Raw genomic sequence first — 17,285 nt, forward strand, 5'->3', positions numbered from 1 at the left:
CATATTCTTGCCATGCAATCTGACACACTGTACTTGGCAATGCCTGCCTGGCAATGGACAAGAAATAAATTAGCACAGAGGCTGAATGACCCCAATCTTGCTCAAGAAATTCAGTTCCTTCATATGTGGGTTGAGGTTATTGGCAGAAATATTAGCACTCATAATCTGCATCCAGCCAACTATGTATATTATTTATGCGTGTTCTAGATATCACAGAAGAAAACATCCTCTTTCATTAAAATTAGTTACCAATTCTTAATTCTGCATTTATAACAAGATACATGAATAACCCATTCTTTAATAATACTTAAAAAAAACCCCAAACCACATACCACCTCAAAAAACCCCAACCAAACAGAATGAAATTCCCAATTTGTAGACTGTTTATTGTGTAAAATCCCTTACCATAATGTGATTTTTATTCCTCCATTTTCAGACAAAGTTATCACATCATAAACCTTCACTTCCCAACTGGTTAATTCAAGATTTTAGTTATGCTAATCCCCACTTTTGTTTCTTTTTTCAAACAACTAAACAAATGTCATTAAAAAAAGAGACATAATTTTTGCACTCCATCTTGCATCATCATTTCCAGTCCCTGTGTTAAACAGCACCAAACAAGTCAGACAGTTGGCTGGGCTCTGGACTAACAGTGTCCTGCACATGGAGTTCAGAAAAGACAGTATGGCTTTGTGGGCCTCATCTGCAGGTGCATGGTAGGTCCAGTGTTTTCAGAAGACAGGATTTTGGATAGGCACTGAGTATTCCGGTGCTGCAGTAGATTTTACATACCCTAATTTTGCTGGACTATTGCTCACAGAGTTGTAAACATTGGCAAAGATGCTTTTGCAATCATTTTCCCTTTAGCACCCTTGTATCAATGTTTGCCATGCTTCATTTAAAGGATTTAAAAAAACCCCACACCCAAACTGTTGACATTTGGCTAGTTATTGACAAGTCTGACACCTGCTCTCACAACTAATTCCACACGGCCACTTTTGCATAGGAGAATCTTTAAAAGTGCCATCAGAAGGGAGGAAAGGGGAGGGAAGCTTATCTTCTCTGCTGCAGCCAGTCCTTTTGTTGTGAAGATTTTGACACAGATAAGGACTTCACTAGCTCTACTGGGAATTACACAAATTGACTCTAATAGGTTTTAATGTATAATGATAGCTCATTCATAAAAGATTCTACCCAATCCTCAATTATCCAGATATGGGTCAAGATCAAGGGAGTACACCAAACAAATCCTGCACCTGCAGAAAAATTCAGATGTTAGTTAAATGAGAAACAGATCACTGTATGAGGTTAGACGGACTCTAACCTCATACAAAGATGTAGGGAGAAGTGTATTAGAATTCAGGAGAGTTGGGACATCACCACTCCACGTAATGCTATTTAAAGTAATATCAACTAACTCAAAGTGCATGGCGCTTTTCCTTTGCCAGGCTGCACTAAATAGAATCATGGATCATGATCCTTGGTTCACAATTTGTCACAGGTGGGTGCCATTTTACTCTCAAGGAAACATTAATACAAGCAGTTGAGCTATAGATTGATAAATGCATCTTGAGCAGAAAAAGCTGAAAGAACATTAACCACATCATATGTATTACATGATATGCCATTAGGTTGAAATTCTTTGGCTAGATTAAGCTTCAGATTCAGTCTGCAAGAAACAGTTCAACAATTCAGAGTTTATTGGTTTTGTATTAGTCTTTCACTCATTGTTGATGGAGATAAAGTAATATATTTGAAATGAAGACTATAAATCTTGAATAGAAGAAATTGAAACAGAAAGGATATAAATTTAAAATACTGAAGACCTGATCTTGTTTGGTTCCTTGATAACTAAAAACATTAACCCTGGGATGCAATTTCACCATCTGAATAGTCTACACTTCCTTTCCTTCAGCTATTTGTTTTCATTTAGAAAGGACTAAATTAAGGACTCTTATTTTTCTCATAAGAGATGCACAATCTAAAATCCGAATTGTCTTTCTGTTTCAAAAAAAGGAAAAAAGTTTCCACTGATTCTGATGCGGTTGTCCAATACTCTTAAAATATCTTAAGAGAATATGAAATAAGCTGTTAAATGTGCAAATAAAGTTACGTGTAAATTAGTTATTACCCTTTTGCAAGTCACAAGTCCTCCTTCTCTGGGCATCAAACTTGCTTATGGATGCACAAACACTGAGAAACACCGAGCTCCAGTAGAAGTATTGGTGTGTTTGCTAAATGTTAAAAATTGACATAATTATTAATCTCAAAGGGCATTATCACATTTTTTAACATTTCTATAGCAAGTCCGGGGCAGAAAAGTAATAAAAATATTGAACATTGATCATCAAAAGCAGTTATGCAGTTTAAGTTGCCCATGTACTTTTTGGAGCTTCGAGAGACTGATGAAGAACATATATTGATGCAATAGAAGCCTGGCTCCTAGCTCAGGTGAGTAAAATCTGCCATCCCATACATGCTTACACTCTAAAGTCAGCTGACATTCAACAAGCACATACTCCTTATGGGATTTCTGAGAACCACAGAGGTGTGAAGCCAAATGGAATTTCAGGAAATTGTCTTTTTTTTCCCTAGTCCTGTTTCACAGCAACGAGCAGCTTTTCAAGCAGTATTTTCCACACTCAGTTTCTCAGTTGAGTAAATGTTTACTCAGATGTTATTTTCAACTGGGATGCTACTTTAACTGTGTTACAGCTCAGATTTAATACTTCAGTGGTGACAGGATCAGCACTGTGCATCCTGAAGTGAAACAGAATGCTACATGCATCTCTGAAAATGCAATTAAGCCTCAGTGAGGCACTAGAATTTCCTAAATTATGTTTTTCTCCTTCATGTTTTACTAAAGAAGATCATTGTTCCTATTGAGAGCAGACTTGTATCTCTATTGACCCAGCAGGCCTGCACAAGAAACCTAAATTGCCTCATAACCAGCTCATGACCTCAGTGCCTTTTAATTATGTGGGTTTCCCTGTGGCCTTTAGTTAACGTAGACATGTGGGGCAGGAAAGGGGGAGTTTACACCCCACATAGAAGAAATACAGACTGTGTATTCAAACGTACAGATCTTATGTCTTACTTCTGAAATGTGTACCCTACATAAATTCAATAGTGCTTATTTTCAAACTGCAGTGCTCTGGTTGCCAGCCAAGAACAGCCTAATTGCACCACCCCTGCTGTGGCTGCAGTATCCTGCACACACACCTAAGCACACTTGAGCCTAGGTGGCTACACAGCAGCAGCAGGGAAAGAAACACCTGAAAGGAAAATATGTGGGCAACCAGTTCAACCAGCTCATGCTGACCACCCTGGTGCTGCATCATACCCAGGATGCATGGTCAAATCCTACCTAAGTCTTCAGAAGGTCATTTACATTCTCTCCAGCTACTTTACTTCCTAATAGAAGGTGTTGGTATTTCTTTTATTCTTAGATTCAGACTGAAATAGTTTATATATGACAGTGAATGAGTGGATAGATAAGCCCAAACAGAGTACTCTCTTCAAATGAGAATACTCACTAGCCACAGAAACTTTTCTGGTGAGTTAGGGTTGTTTATGGCAAGTTTCACTTCCCTTCTTTCATTATTAAGGCATTTATTTTTGTTGTTTAAAAATCTTTTTTTTCTCCCTTTGTGTTTCCAAAGTAACATAGAAACACATCAAATTCACATTTTCTCTTTCCACAGCATTCCTCTAACAAGATTTCTGACTGTTTACTGACTACTCTAGTCTAGTTTCATTGCTATATCTTTCATTCCTCTAGGAATGAAAGCAGAATTAAAGCAGAAACTTAAGAATCTAGTTTTTTTGCTTTTAAATTGACCTTATCAGCATAATTCAAGAATAGGCTTTAAAAATCAATTAAGTCTACCAAGGTCTAGAGGTAGCTGCCTTAAAACTGAATTAACGTCAGAATTTCTCCTCTGTAGCTCCTGTTTACCTTTTTACAATGGCTGAAATGTTACTCTTTGACACTTCATTAGTTTGTTGGCTATCCTGTGTACTTGCATTTAACAGATATTTCGTTTGGGAAAAAAATATTAGTAAATATCTTTTGTGAACTAAGAGATCAAATATTGCCCCCCCCCCCATTAGGTTCTAAGGAATGGTGTCCCATTATATCTGTAAAAATCACTGAAACACTTTTAACTCATGTTTTCTTGCTTCCTTGCCCTGTATACCACACTACTCTTGAGAGTGCCTTTGGCTCCCCTGCTGTGTTTCCTGACTGGAGGATGTTCTGCCAACCATGGACAGATAGCCCCCTCTGCCAGCAAGTGGTAGAAACTCTCCCTGCATCTGGAAAAAAAAAAAAAATGCAAAATCCACACCTACTTCTTAAAATTATTTTTGAAATAAACACCAATTCCCTTCAATCCTTTGTGGAGATCCTTCATTCCCAAAAAGTGCCAAAACATATTGATTGCCTCTATTTCCCAAGCTGTGCCAACAACTCTTCTGAAAACATGCTTAGAGGATTTCAGCTGTTTGTGCAAGGCAAGGTGGCTGTCACAGAGCACCAGTGGTGAAAAGATTCTTATAACTTTCCCCAGTCCCAAATGCAGGAATAATATTTAAACAAAGCTGCAGACACATCAATAATGAAAATCTGGTGAACCACTTACTCTTGACTCATAGGAATGTTGAATGCAGAATATCCATTAGTTTCCTGACAACATGGATTATTTATAGGCAAGTCTGATAGCACCACCTATTATTAAGGTTGCTCAATACTTCCTGTTCTATGACCCCTGGTTTCAGCCTTTTTATACCTTTGCCACCTGGGATGAATTTTGCATACTGATGCCTGTCTTCAGCTATCCTTGTTGAAAGTTCAACCCTTTCAGGAGCAAGATTATTAAGAAACACAGTGTTTTTGCTCATGGTTTACAGGAATCTGGGAACCTGACTGAATTTTTTCATGATCTCTTACTCCAAAAGAACTCGAACTTCAGCAGAACAGAGCATATTTTTGTTCCCATGTAAGAAAATCTCCCAAATATGGCAGATTCATGAGCACATGAAGGAGTAAAAAAAAAGACACCAACAAATAAAAGAATACATTTTTCATGTGAACATAAAAAAAATTACCAAAAAACCCAAACTACTGAAGACCCATTACCAGTGAACAGTCGCTATTTTTATATGGATCATTCCTTCCTAATAAGCATACATCTTCTAGCCCAAGGCTGTGGAGAAGGGGGAATAGCTTGGTTCTCCCTCCTGGAATGGCTGTTCTTTGGTGTCCAAAAGAAACAAGTTAACGTAGTACTGGACTTCAGCACATTGCCTGAGACTGAGAGCATAATGGCACTACTAACGCTGTGCCACTGTTTTCAGTGGCGATGTCAATTTATCTCCTGACAGAGAAAAGCCTCTCTGTTATCTGCTGCTTGTACCCTGAGCACTTCTGGGGTTTGGGTCAATTAACACATTCTTCCAGTCTGCAAACAATTATACAATTGTTGGTTTCAACTACAATAAGGAATCAAAGTGCCAACAGCAACCTGGGACATTTTTCTGATCCTACACTGAGGAGGGCTACACTAAACATGTTCCAGATTTGATATATAAAACATGTGCACGCTTAGAATCTACTGATGACAAGCAGGTGTCATTCAGCCAGGTTTGAATGTCAGGCATATGTAGAAACATAAGAAATAGTTCCTGGCATAAACACCATACAGTACAAAACAACTAAAAGATCCAATCCATTTGGGGAAGCAGAAGGGAATGGGTTATGATTCCTTACACAGTGTTTTGACAATGAGAATCAAAGTTCCAGTGCAATCGCGGCTCTGCTTCCTTTGACACCTGGAAGGAAGAAGTGATCTGTACATGTGCACTCCCCATAGGAAATGCTGAGGGTCAAACACCACAGGTCTCTAACATTGACTTCAAATTGCAAAAGCTATCTCCAAAGAAAGCTCCAGCAAAGAAATACGGTTAAACAGTTTTCTCTTGCTTTGTTTCTGAGAGTCAGGCAAATAGACCTGACCGGAAGAATTACACAGAAAACCAGGACAGCCCCAAACACACCAAACTTCTGGATAGCTTAGTCAGTACATGCCTTTACAGGCATGAGCAGCATGGAATGAAACCAGGGATGCAAAGGCATGTCAAGTGGTTTCTATATCACATTGAGTTGACAGAAGTCTACAGATGAAAGACCAGCCTGCTGTCCCCATTCAGAAGAGTAATCAGGACACTTTTGCAGGGCCTTTACTGGCCTACTGCCTATGCCAGAGTCATCCAGCTGTCAGAGCATCATGCTGCTCTTGCTACAGCCCTTCATGGCTGCCAGCTCCTGAATTACTGGAAAATTACTTGGCAAAATGACATGAGGATAAAAGAGAGAATCCCAGAACCTTCCCCATCACAGATGAAAAGGAATATTCCATTGCTATCTATGTTCTCTGCTAAAGAAATTAAATTAACTGGCATTACCTCATTTGCGTATCAGTTTTTAATAGCTCTTATGCCAGATGAAAAAAGGAAATTGCTGAAGACTGCCAAAAGCGAGCTAAAGAAACATGAATTTTGCACTAGATGTGTGCACTACTATGCTACACTTTATTGGTTGTGCTGTTTTCCTACATCCAGTTTCATTCCAAGTGGAAACTTAGTTTTCAAAATTTCCCAAGGATTGGGAAAGCAGCAGAGGTTAAAGTAGGGAATGGAACACATGCCTCAGGCAATCCAGCCTGATCTTAGCTGTTGTAAAAAATTCTCCACAGGCAAGTTAGGTTATTGAACTCAAATGGCCTAAAGAGAGGTTTGTTGAGTTGGTTTGGTTTAAGGCTGTACCACCAATATTGAACTTCAGTGGAAAATGAACAATTAAATGGTGTTTCTCTTAAGAATGCACAACTGTAAGGAGATTCCACCAGCCAAAGATTTCAGCCAAATCATCCCCTTTTTAGGAGATACTCACAACTTCTTTCATTAGTCGTGTTGTTTTTAAAGCGTTTGTACTCTATTATTTGTCATTATTTCCACTGCATTGCTATGGAATATTTAAGAATGTTTTAGCATCTATAATGACTTTTTATGTCTTCATCTTCGAAACTTTCTTGTGCAGTAAACAAACACAAGAGCCTTGATAATATGTTTAACCTTCTAAATGGGTCCACAGGAGGAAGTCACACATGTTTAGGCTTCTATTCCTTAGCTGATCTCTTACCAGATCCTGAACAGCAATAAAGGAACATACTCATTTTACTATTCTTCAGAAAGATTTCTCTGTTTTTAGCAGTTTCACCCAGAAAGCCCTCTGAAGTTACTGTCCTTTTGTGATGTGCTAGACAGATATGAGATGAGAGACAGGTTCTACCAGAAAACTTACGATCAAAACACCAGGAATGACATACAGAAGCAGGAGTGGAAGAGAAGCAAGGCAGAATGAAAAATAAAGCCATTGAAGTCAGATGAAGGTATCCTTGGTCAATGATTTTTTTGCATGAGCCATTTTAGAGGAAATTTCAGTAACGGTGCCTCTAGTCTCTTAAGTAAATATGTATCATAAATACATTCATAATTATACCAGCACTGCACAGTAGGTATGAAACAGCATTCCAGCAAGAGAAATAGGACATGGTAAAAAAGTTATGCTGAGATGAGGAATTCTGAATTCCTCCTTTATGCACACATTCTATTGCATCTCTACCTATCGTATCTTACATACATATATGCTGTCACTGTAACTTCCAAGTATTTTATGAAGCTGGCAACACACACACAAATTTAACAAAACTAACCAACAAACAAACAAAAACCCAAACCAACAAAAAAAAACCCCAGCCAGAATGTCTGGATAGTCTTGTTACAGACCATGATCGTCTAGTACAGAAACCACAAATTTCATTCCCCAGATAAAAGTGTATAAAGAGAATGGTCATGACCAAAATCAGTGAAGTCCTAAGCAGAGTTTTCAAATCTTCCAAGTTACGGGAAGCCCAGAGAAGTTTTTCACAAGCTCTATGCGACACTTCTAAGTCTATTTTCAGGAGTATGCTTAGGCATAGGGTAGGAATTCAGCCAGGAACTCTAGAGTGGCATGGAAAAATAGAAAGGTAGCTGTGAAAGCCTACAGAGTGTGAAGAAGAATCCAATAGAAGGAGAGCTTCAGAATTAGCATACCTTGAAAAGTTACTTCTGTCAGACACAATATGCCTTTTTATCTTTTATATACATAGGAAGTTTATGTATTAATGTTTGCATGATGGTAAATCGGAGGACTACTTCATTAGATTTGAAGGAGCCCTTCTCCTCAGGCCAGGCCTCTGGTTTGACTCAGATTGAATTACAAAGCTAAACAGAACAGGAAGGATCTGTGCTCCTAATTCTGCTTGATAGATCACTTTGTCATTTTCAGATGCCAGATTGAAGATAGCCGACTCTCCCTTGGCAGAGAACAGCACTTTTAAGCTCCAGGCTATCAGAGAGAGCAAGCGCCCACAGTACGTGCACAGACTGACAGTTGCATTAAGATGTTTCCTGCTGCTTCTTTAAAAACTTATGGCAACCTGCTCATTATTAGCCTTCTGTACTTGGAGAGAGTTAAATTGGGTGAGATGAAGTGGAAGTCACAGCTGAAGGTGCTCTGGGCTGTAACACAGCAGAGTAACCGCACACCTCTGCAGATGTGCTGACTGGGGAATCATCCTGTGAGAATAGGAAGCAGGTTTAGTGGAGATTGTGCAGAATGAATGGGAAAAGTCTCCAGGAAATTAGTTTTTTCCCATTCTTTCTGAATCTGAGGGGATCCAAAGGCATTTCATTATCATAACTGTTTCATGTTTAGTTATGGTTGTTGAAAGCTCGTCTCTTAATTTGCTGTACAACTCTCAAATTGCTGATTAGGGAAAAAAATAGACAAAATATGAAGGCAGATCTGAGAACATGTGGAGCCCATTAATGGAACAAATTCATGGCTTGCTTTCACTTATCCCTATTTAGTATTTGTAGGAGGTTTTTGCTTTCTGCAATTTATCAGGTGCAAGTTAAAAGGATATAAACCAGATTTTACCCAATGTGCATGTGTCTACACGCAGACCTATCACCTAAAGCAATGCAATACCATCCCCAATATGGAACTACTGAATTTCAGACATACAGCTAAAAGCCTGCAAATTCTCCCCCGTACATCCTGTTTTCTAGTATACTAAGCCACAAAAAAGAAATCGGAGTAAAAATAACGAAGGCAGAAGGTTTCAGGAGTTTTCGGGCAGTTGGTAACAGGCTGCTATTCTGCTGTAACTGCTTAAGCAATAAGCAGTGCACAGGCCCCTGGGGCTCACTGGCAATGAAGCCTCAAATATTTCTGATACACTACTACAATAACATGCTGCTCTTGCACAGGACCTTTCCTGTAAGATGGATACACAGAAGAGGAAACTGTAAACTGCACAGGCCCTCTAGAGGTAAGGTCAGTGTTACTCACATTTGACAAGTTTTGTATAACCTAAAAATTATTGAAATAATCATACCTAATCCTCACTGAGGAATTTTCAAGCATCTCAAAACACTTCAGAGATGAAGTCTGGCATTTCTGTAGAGAGACAGAAGCAGTTTTCCCAGGCTAAAGTTGAGAACCTAGTCATGACCACCTCCCATCCTCGTTCAATTTTCTGGTCTCTATCCTTGATAAACCTTATAGTAAGTAAATTTATTCACTATGTCTTAATGAAACCTTAATTTTTCAAAATATATTTTTAATTCCTTAAGATAACTATCATGCAGCACTGATTACCTAGGAAAATAAGGCTCACCAGAAATAAGCTGCTCATATGCAGGAAACTACATGTACAAGAACTAGCACTAAAACACATGCAGCTGCTGAAGAAAGCTCCTTCCCTTGTTCCAGTCAGACTGTTAACCAGGAATCAGATTGGGAATTTGCAACTGGGGGGCAGAAGGAAGACAGGATGAAAATCTTGCTGATCTGAAATACATCATTGTCTCCTGAAATTCCACAGGAACAGCCAGAACATGCAACTGCTCCAGTTTAAAACTGGAAGGAGATTCTATTCCTAACAGTGGATAGACAGGGTGCATGAACTAAACAAAAAGAGAAATAGATCAAATCTACTTTCTTCTATTCCCACTTTTTCTGATTTCTCACCATTATAATAGGAGCTCAGACAGCTGCTTATTACCCTGGTGGAACCACAAGACGCTCAGCTGATGGAGCTCACATGATGGCCATGGTTTGAGACTAAGCATGAAGCACAGGAGAGCAACACTGGCTGGGTGACCTCCAAAGGAAGAAAAAGATGGCCTTGTGCTCCGCAGAGTAATTTTATTTAATGATTTCTTAATTCCTTCTTAGACTTTGGACAATTTGGGGAGGAGATTTTTGGGGGATTTTATGGTAAAGTGTAAAGGAGAATATTAATGGAAATTCAGCCTTTCCCTACTTTAAATAATTCAGTCATTTCAAATGAGGTTAGCTGTATAAGCTAGAAAAAGTGATCTAGATGAACAAATGTGTTCTGCCCTAATCCATCTGTGGTGATTTCAACTCTTTTGAAATATAGTTTCATCTTCAAGAAAAAAATCCTCAATGAGGTCAGTCAGCATCCTCTACAGGATCCTGAACTTGTGGTAAAACATCTGAGATAAAACACATCAAAAGGAAGTCCCAAGTTTCAGCCTTACACTTAGCTTGGCAGATTAATCCCCACAGTGCAGATAAGTTGGTTTTAGGGTTTTTTTTCTTAGCTTCTTTTGTTTTAATTAGCCTATCTGGATGCGTTTTGTAATACAGATGAACGTGTGGCCACACACATGTTGTTTCTAGCACAAAGGAGGGAATATCTAGCCAGATGTGGGGGAATAGGTATAGGCAAAGAATTATTAGTTTTCAGAAAAGCAATATCTGTTTACATATTCCAGACATTTGTTTTGACTCAAAACGCACATGGGAAATTTTTAGATGCATATTTTACTGAGAGATTCTGGCAATTCACAGAAACAGAAAGCAAAAGGCAGCATCATTTCACAGATCAAGGCTAGTCTGAGCATCTGATAGACAAGTATACGACATTGGTCCCTAGGGAAGAACAGTAAGGACTCTTAACAGTTTACACAATATGGTAAAAGACAGCAATTGTGTTTATTTTCCTAGTCCCCATATTTATTCAGATCACATTATCCAAAAGGAAAAGGAATGCTATGACGGTCATTAGAAATGTTATTCAGTTATGTTCAACTAAATTATAGCCATTTTTAACAACAGAGCTATATTAACAAATTAACAGAGCAAATTAACAACAGTGCAGTTACTGGAGGGCCAAGGAACGGAACAAGCATAAGTCCTGCAATAATCACTTAATATATCACAAGAAAGTAGGAATTCATTTGCTATAATATTTTCAATAGTTTGCTCAGCTGTTCTGCAAAGAGATGCACCAAGTACTTCAGTGGAAAAGTACACGTCCTTATTATAAGTTTTCTGTAATATGCTAGTGCACTGGGACTTGGCATGCCTGCTTTCTCATCTAATAAAAAAAAGGAGATGATTCATTGATAATGGAAATGATATCTAAAGTAAATTGCAGCCTCTGCTGTGCTTTGGCATTTGTAAGCAGTAACTGGAAACTCTTGCATTTTTGCTGTGAAAGAAGATAATACTGATGTTTCATCTGAAATATGTGCACAGCCCATCAGTGTTAGTGAGGGCCTCCACGATCATTACTGCTCTGCTGAAGCTGGTCACACCACTGTGCTGTGCCAAAACAGCAAGAAAATGCAACATCCCACAAGAAGAAAGTTACCTCTGGTAAAGGAAGAACGCTTGAAAGGTCACAAAGGTTGTCTTCACCTTTATTAGTCTCCATTTTGGCTTCCAGATCAATCCTTGGAATAAATTCTAGGGTTTGTCTATTGTTTACAGTACTAGTGTTAAAGACTTCAAGAGAGAAATTAGAAGACCTGTTCACTGTATTAAATGGAAGACATTAATTTGACTAAGTGTAAGTGAAACAGCACTTGGCAGCAGGAGGAAGACAACTCCTGCACTGTCAGATGCCACAAGAGGATCCTCTGCCAAAATCCTCCAAAAAGATATTATGTTAAAAGCACTACATCACCAAAAGCTCACACTGGCAAATCCTCATTCCCCCTGGAACCATCTCTGTCCCAAGGACACCTTCTGCCCAGGAAAGCTGTAACTCTGCATGTGCTAACCCTGTCACAGACATCACACATTAAGCAGGAAACACAAATAATAGGTAATGGGACATGGCATGCCCTTAACTTCTGGACTGTGCTTTTACTGAATGAGCTTCATTTTAAAACACACAAAACTATAGGGGTTTACAATCACTGCAACCCTAAAATATACACAGCTTACTCATTTACTTTTTCTGAAGTGAGATCAACATAAACACACCAGACTTGTTGAGCTAAAACCTGATTCAACATCTAAGGTTTATGAGTGATATTTTTTATGTTTCTTAAATAGAAGAATGAATCATAATTCTTGACCAGTCTGCATCTGGATTTGAATTTCACGCATCTTTTAGAGTTCCAAAACAAAGCTAATGGATGCCACTGTGACTCATATTAGCAATCATATCACATTAAAAAAATTCCCTTCAAGATGGAGTGCTTGAGCTAGAGGGCAGACTGCATCCCCTGTAAACTCAATTCCTTCTTCTCTTGACGAATGTTATCACGTTCTTTATTTCAGTTTTATATCATTATATCGACCAGATCAACTGAAGCTCATTTTAAACCAGATCAAAACTGCCATCCATTCTCCTTATGGAACTGTGAGAATGAACATTGTGAATTAAAGTCAGGCTGCATCACTTTAAAAATCACCCAAACACACAAATCCTGCTGTTCTCATTACCTCTTTCTCCTTTTCTTTCCAAGCAGTACATCCATGAAACATGATTTATCACAAACCAGAAGCTTGGCATACCCAAAGTTGCCCCAGATGAGCAAATGCAGTAAATCTTATCCTGAATATAATGTATTTTTGCATTAGCAGGCATGTACACCAGCTGCTGAACAGTGTGGGAGACACACAAGGCTTACCCAAAACAAAAGGCTAATTGTCCTATCAACCTGAGTAGCTGAGATTCTTTTGTCTTGTCTTTAGCACTGATTTAGTGAAAATAAGGACTGAATTCAAATACCTGTTTTAGATTGATAGATAGATAGATATGTATGGCTTTTTCTGTTTTGCTTGAAATTATTTGTGATGCCCACCAAATGCAAGCAATGAGGTACAAAAAGGTTTCTTCTATGATCATGCTAGCACCATGAAGAGAGAAAAAGAAAAACTGATGTCATGGAAGTCAGCCCTTTGAAATGCAGGGTCAGAGAACAATTTAGATTGGAGATGGTTCATGTTTGGTGGAGTTCTGAGTGTCTCTGTGGATGGAGGCTCTACCACCTCTGTGGACACGGGGTTGTTGCCTGGGTACTTTTTTCCTTGATATGTCATAGGATTTTCCCTCATTGCCATTATGTCTCTTGTCCCTCCTCTGGCTCCATCTTCCCTGCACCCTCCTGCTGGGGAGATCCAGCCCTGTCACTGAGCTGGGATAATGCCACACAGCCAGGCTATCCACACCACCTGCATGGTTTAGTGCATCCTACAGCAGTGGCTATGAAACTATCTCGTGACTCAGATACCCTTCTGCCTCTCTACATCTTGTTTTATAGACAGTCCTCACTGTCAGCACCCAGCCTGGTTATAGATATTTGAGTATATTAACCTTGCAGGAGTAAGAAAAATTTATCTGGCACATGCCCAGAAGTTCAAGCATATATCAGCTTCTGATTCTGAACCACTTGTCTGTATTGACACTTTTAGTAAGATTTAAACTATAAAATTGGACTCCCTCCTAAGTAACCTATAAGCAATTTTTTTTAAATATCAACCCCAGAACAAAGAAGCTATGATATAATTGGCAGAAGTATATACTAAAAATTACACCAAATATTTCCAAAGCTTGGAGAAAACATTTTATTAAAAACTTCAATTTCAAAAATTATTTCATAAAATCTATATTTATTTATCATTCTTTTTCAGGTTAGAGGGTCAGCTCTGACATTTTCTCTGAACTGCCTTTCCTATTTCTACCTCAAATTTCATTATATCACAAGAGGCCAGATTCAGACCAGATGTAACCAGGCAAAAATCAACTGAGTCCTTCAGTGAAGAAGTTGCGCCTGTTTCCTAGAGGACTGAATTTAGCTCCACAGGCTCTCACTGGCAAAAAAACTGATGGTGCCGTCTGCCCATTGCAACCAGACAGAACCATCCTGCTGAGGAGACACCGAGAAACATCATATTTCCCACAGTGGGAGCTATCTCCCCTGAATCTCCACATGGTCGGCAGAGTGCCATTAAAGCCACTTAGGATAACAAGCCCTGTATAAACAGATTATCCAACAGAAAACTTTTGTCAATATTGCTTTGTCTTCTACAATGTAACATTTGAATGCTGGTTCAGTACTGCAGAAAGAGAACTAAAATCTAGAAGTGGTAAATCTAAAATCATTGAATAAATAATGTTTATTATGGAAAATAATATTCTAATACTTAACTCAGCTTTTGCATTTGTGACAATATTTCATACGTCTAGTATTTGACAGTGAGGGAAGTACTAAGTACATGAAAACGTTAACATAACCTAAGTGAGGATTTTGTATAATATAGGAATTCCTATAAATTTTTTCCAACAGAAAGAAGGAAGTTACAGCTTTCCATATGCTCCCGTTGAACTGAGCTAACCCTTAACAACATGGCTTGCTGAAAACAAACTCAGTTGCTCAACATCTGTACTGCAGCTTTCATAAATACAATTACCTAAGTCAGTCATACTGTATTATTTACCAGCATCTGCACAGCACCTCGCTGGGCATCACGGGGCTGTCTGCATTTCCTGAAGCACGCCCACGTTAATCCACTTTGTGTGGAGCTGTGAGGGAGAGGCTCCCTCCTGGCAGGCTGCAGGGCTCCCCTTGGCACCACCACTGCTCCCATACCAGCTCCAATGCCCTCAGTGGGGCTTTCCAAGCCTTGCCCATCCCTCTGCTAACCCCATCTGCACCAACACAGTGTTTCTGGGCTGCAGAGGGCTGCAAAGCTAGCAAAATAAACTTCTGTGAAACCAAACAACTAAGAAGATAGTAAACTGCTGGCTGTTGGCAGGAAAATTGGCTGAGGAGCAGGAGGGTGGGATTTTTCCTTTTGCACCTGAAAAAAATGTAGGCAAATCAATGCCTTCATGCTCTCTATCATGCCCAGCTCAACAAAAATGGGTTAAAGCACAATCGTATTATTGACACCCCAGAGAAGAAATCCATCTGTAGTCAGTAAAAAGCACACAAACTGAGTGTACCTTGTGTTCAAAGAGCAACATACCTGAACTAAAGCCTTAAAATTCTGAAAGCTGGAAAAAGAAAACCAAAACCCTAAAAACATAACTCCAGAATTAAAATTGTGAGCTACGTTTATTTTGAATTATGGTCTCCTTAAATAGATCACTTCAAATACTAGTGCCTCAAATATACATTGTAATGTTCATTGTAGGCTGTAAAGTCATATAATTGAAAATTTTTTTGAAAAAATTCAAGTACTCAAATAAATGCAGATTAGTTTTTCATCAGAAGGCAAAAACCAGTTTTGATCAGCATCTTTCAAATTTGCAACCACTCTGGAAAATTTTTTTATTCTAAAAGGGGAGAAAAAGGAGATGTCATCAAAGTTTTGCTGCAGTATTTTCAAAATAAAAAACTGACACATTGTTTCAAGGCCTAATTTACTTCAGTTTTAACACCTGAAAATTAATGTAAAATATTCTGCTTTTGATTAATTATTTGAAATAAATATCCCATTGATTTCATTGCATTTTAAATCCTTTCATGTCAATGTAATAAAGCATTTCACTGGCAAGGAGGGAAGCTCCCAAGTGACTATTTTCTAAATATAAGGGGAGTTTATTTGCTGCATATTTTACCAATCATTTTTCTTTGTCCTTTCTCCTTCACCTGCCATTCAACTTCCTGGTACGCAGATGGTTTCTCATACACACCAACAAGAAATATAGAACACACTTAATTTTAGGGGTTAATCCAAGTAGAATTTGGTAGCGAAGCATTACAAGACTGAGTAACAGAACCAGAGGAAGCATAAAGCGCTCTCAAATGCATTCAGTAATTTCACTGCTCTGCAGGATGACAGCAAGGCCCAGGTCTATCAGCTCTCATCCAGATGATATTCTCAAATCAAAGGCAATTTTTTTTCTTTAATTTCAACAGGAACAAGCCTAGAGCTGAACAAAATTAGAAATTATGGACTTCGTGTAGATAAAATTATCTAGCAGCTGTTATGTGGAAAACTATAAGATTACAGCAGTGGTACCTACTGGCCTTAAAACACTTGCATTTATTAAAACATTATCGAGAGATAAGAATGGCAGGCAAAGTCTTGGAAATTAAATTTCGACACAGCAAACATACGCTTCTGAGATGGCCTAAATGGCCAAAGCTTCACAGAAGCTGAAGAAACCACACTCAAATACACAGCCAGCATATAAACTTTTCATATGGCAATGTTATATGAAAGATATAATCATATAATGCATGCATATATATACATATTTTATATACATAATGCTATATAAAGCTTTTTGAATGCTTTCCATTTTAATAAAAAGGTACAGTACAAGGTACTGTGTTCTGTAAGATATCTGTAAGTTTAGCCCTGTTGTATTTGTCAGTATGAAGAAGAAATGTGGTATAAAGAAAAAAAAAGTGAATTTTAAAAGAAATTAGACCAGAGTTCATATATGTACTACAAATAAAAATATGGGACAAAGAGATCCTTTTAGCTACTCTCATTTCTCCAAATAACTAATAATGGGTCCTCAGACAAATTATTTGTGTGTTCCACCACTCAAAGTAGAAAATCTCAATTTGCCATCCAGGCCACTGTGGAGTATTCACCCATGTGGCAGATACTTTCAACCACTGCTGCTGAACTCACTAAACCTGACAGTTTCCATACTGTTCACAGTATGGAAAACATGGAAGATAATTTCTTTCCTTTGACTATCTGCATGAATTATAAATCCTTCATGGCAGGTTTTCTTTCAGAGTCTCTATGACAAAATCTGCTCACACAGTACTGCAGGACCATCCAGGACTTCTGGGCATCAAACTGCAGCTACTAAGATAAGGTTTGGTTACATTAACTGTCCTCATTTCAAATAATAAATGCAGGTTCCTGTCAGACTGACAGG

This window comes from Coloeus monedula (assembly GCF_965178545.1).
Source record: "Coloeus monedula genome assembly, chromosome: 8".
In the NCBI taxonomy this organism is placed as follows: domain Eukaryota; kingdom Metazoa; phylum Chordata; class Aves; order Passeriformes; family Corvidae; genus Coloeus; species Coloeus monedula.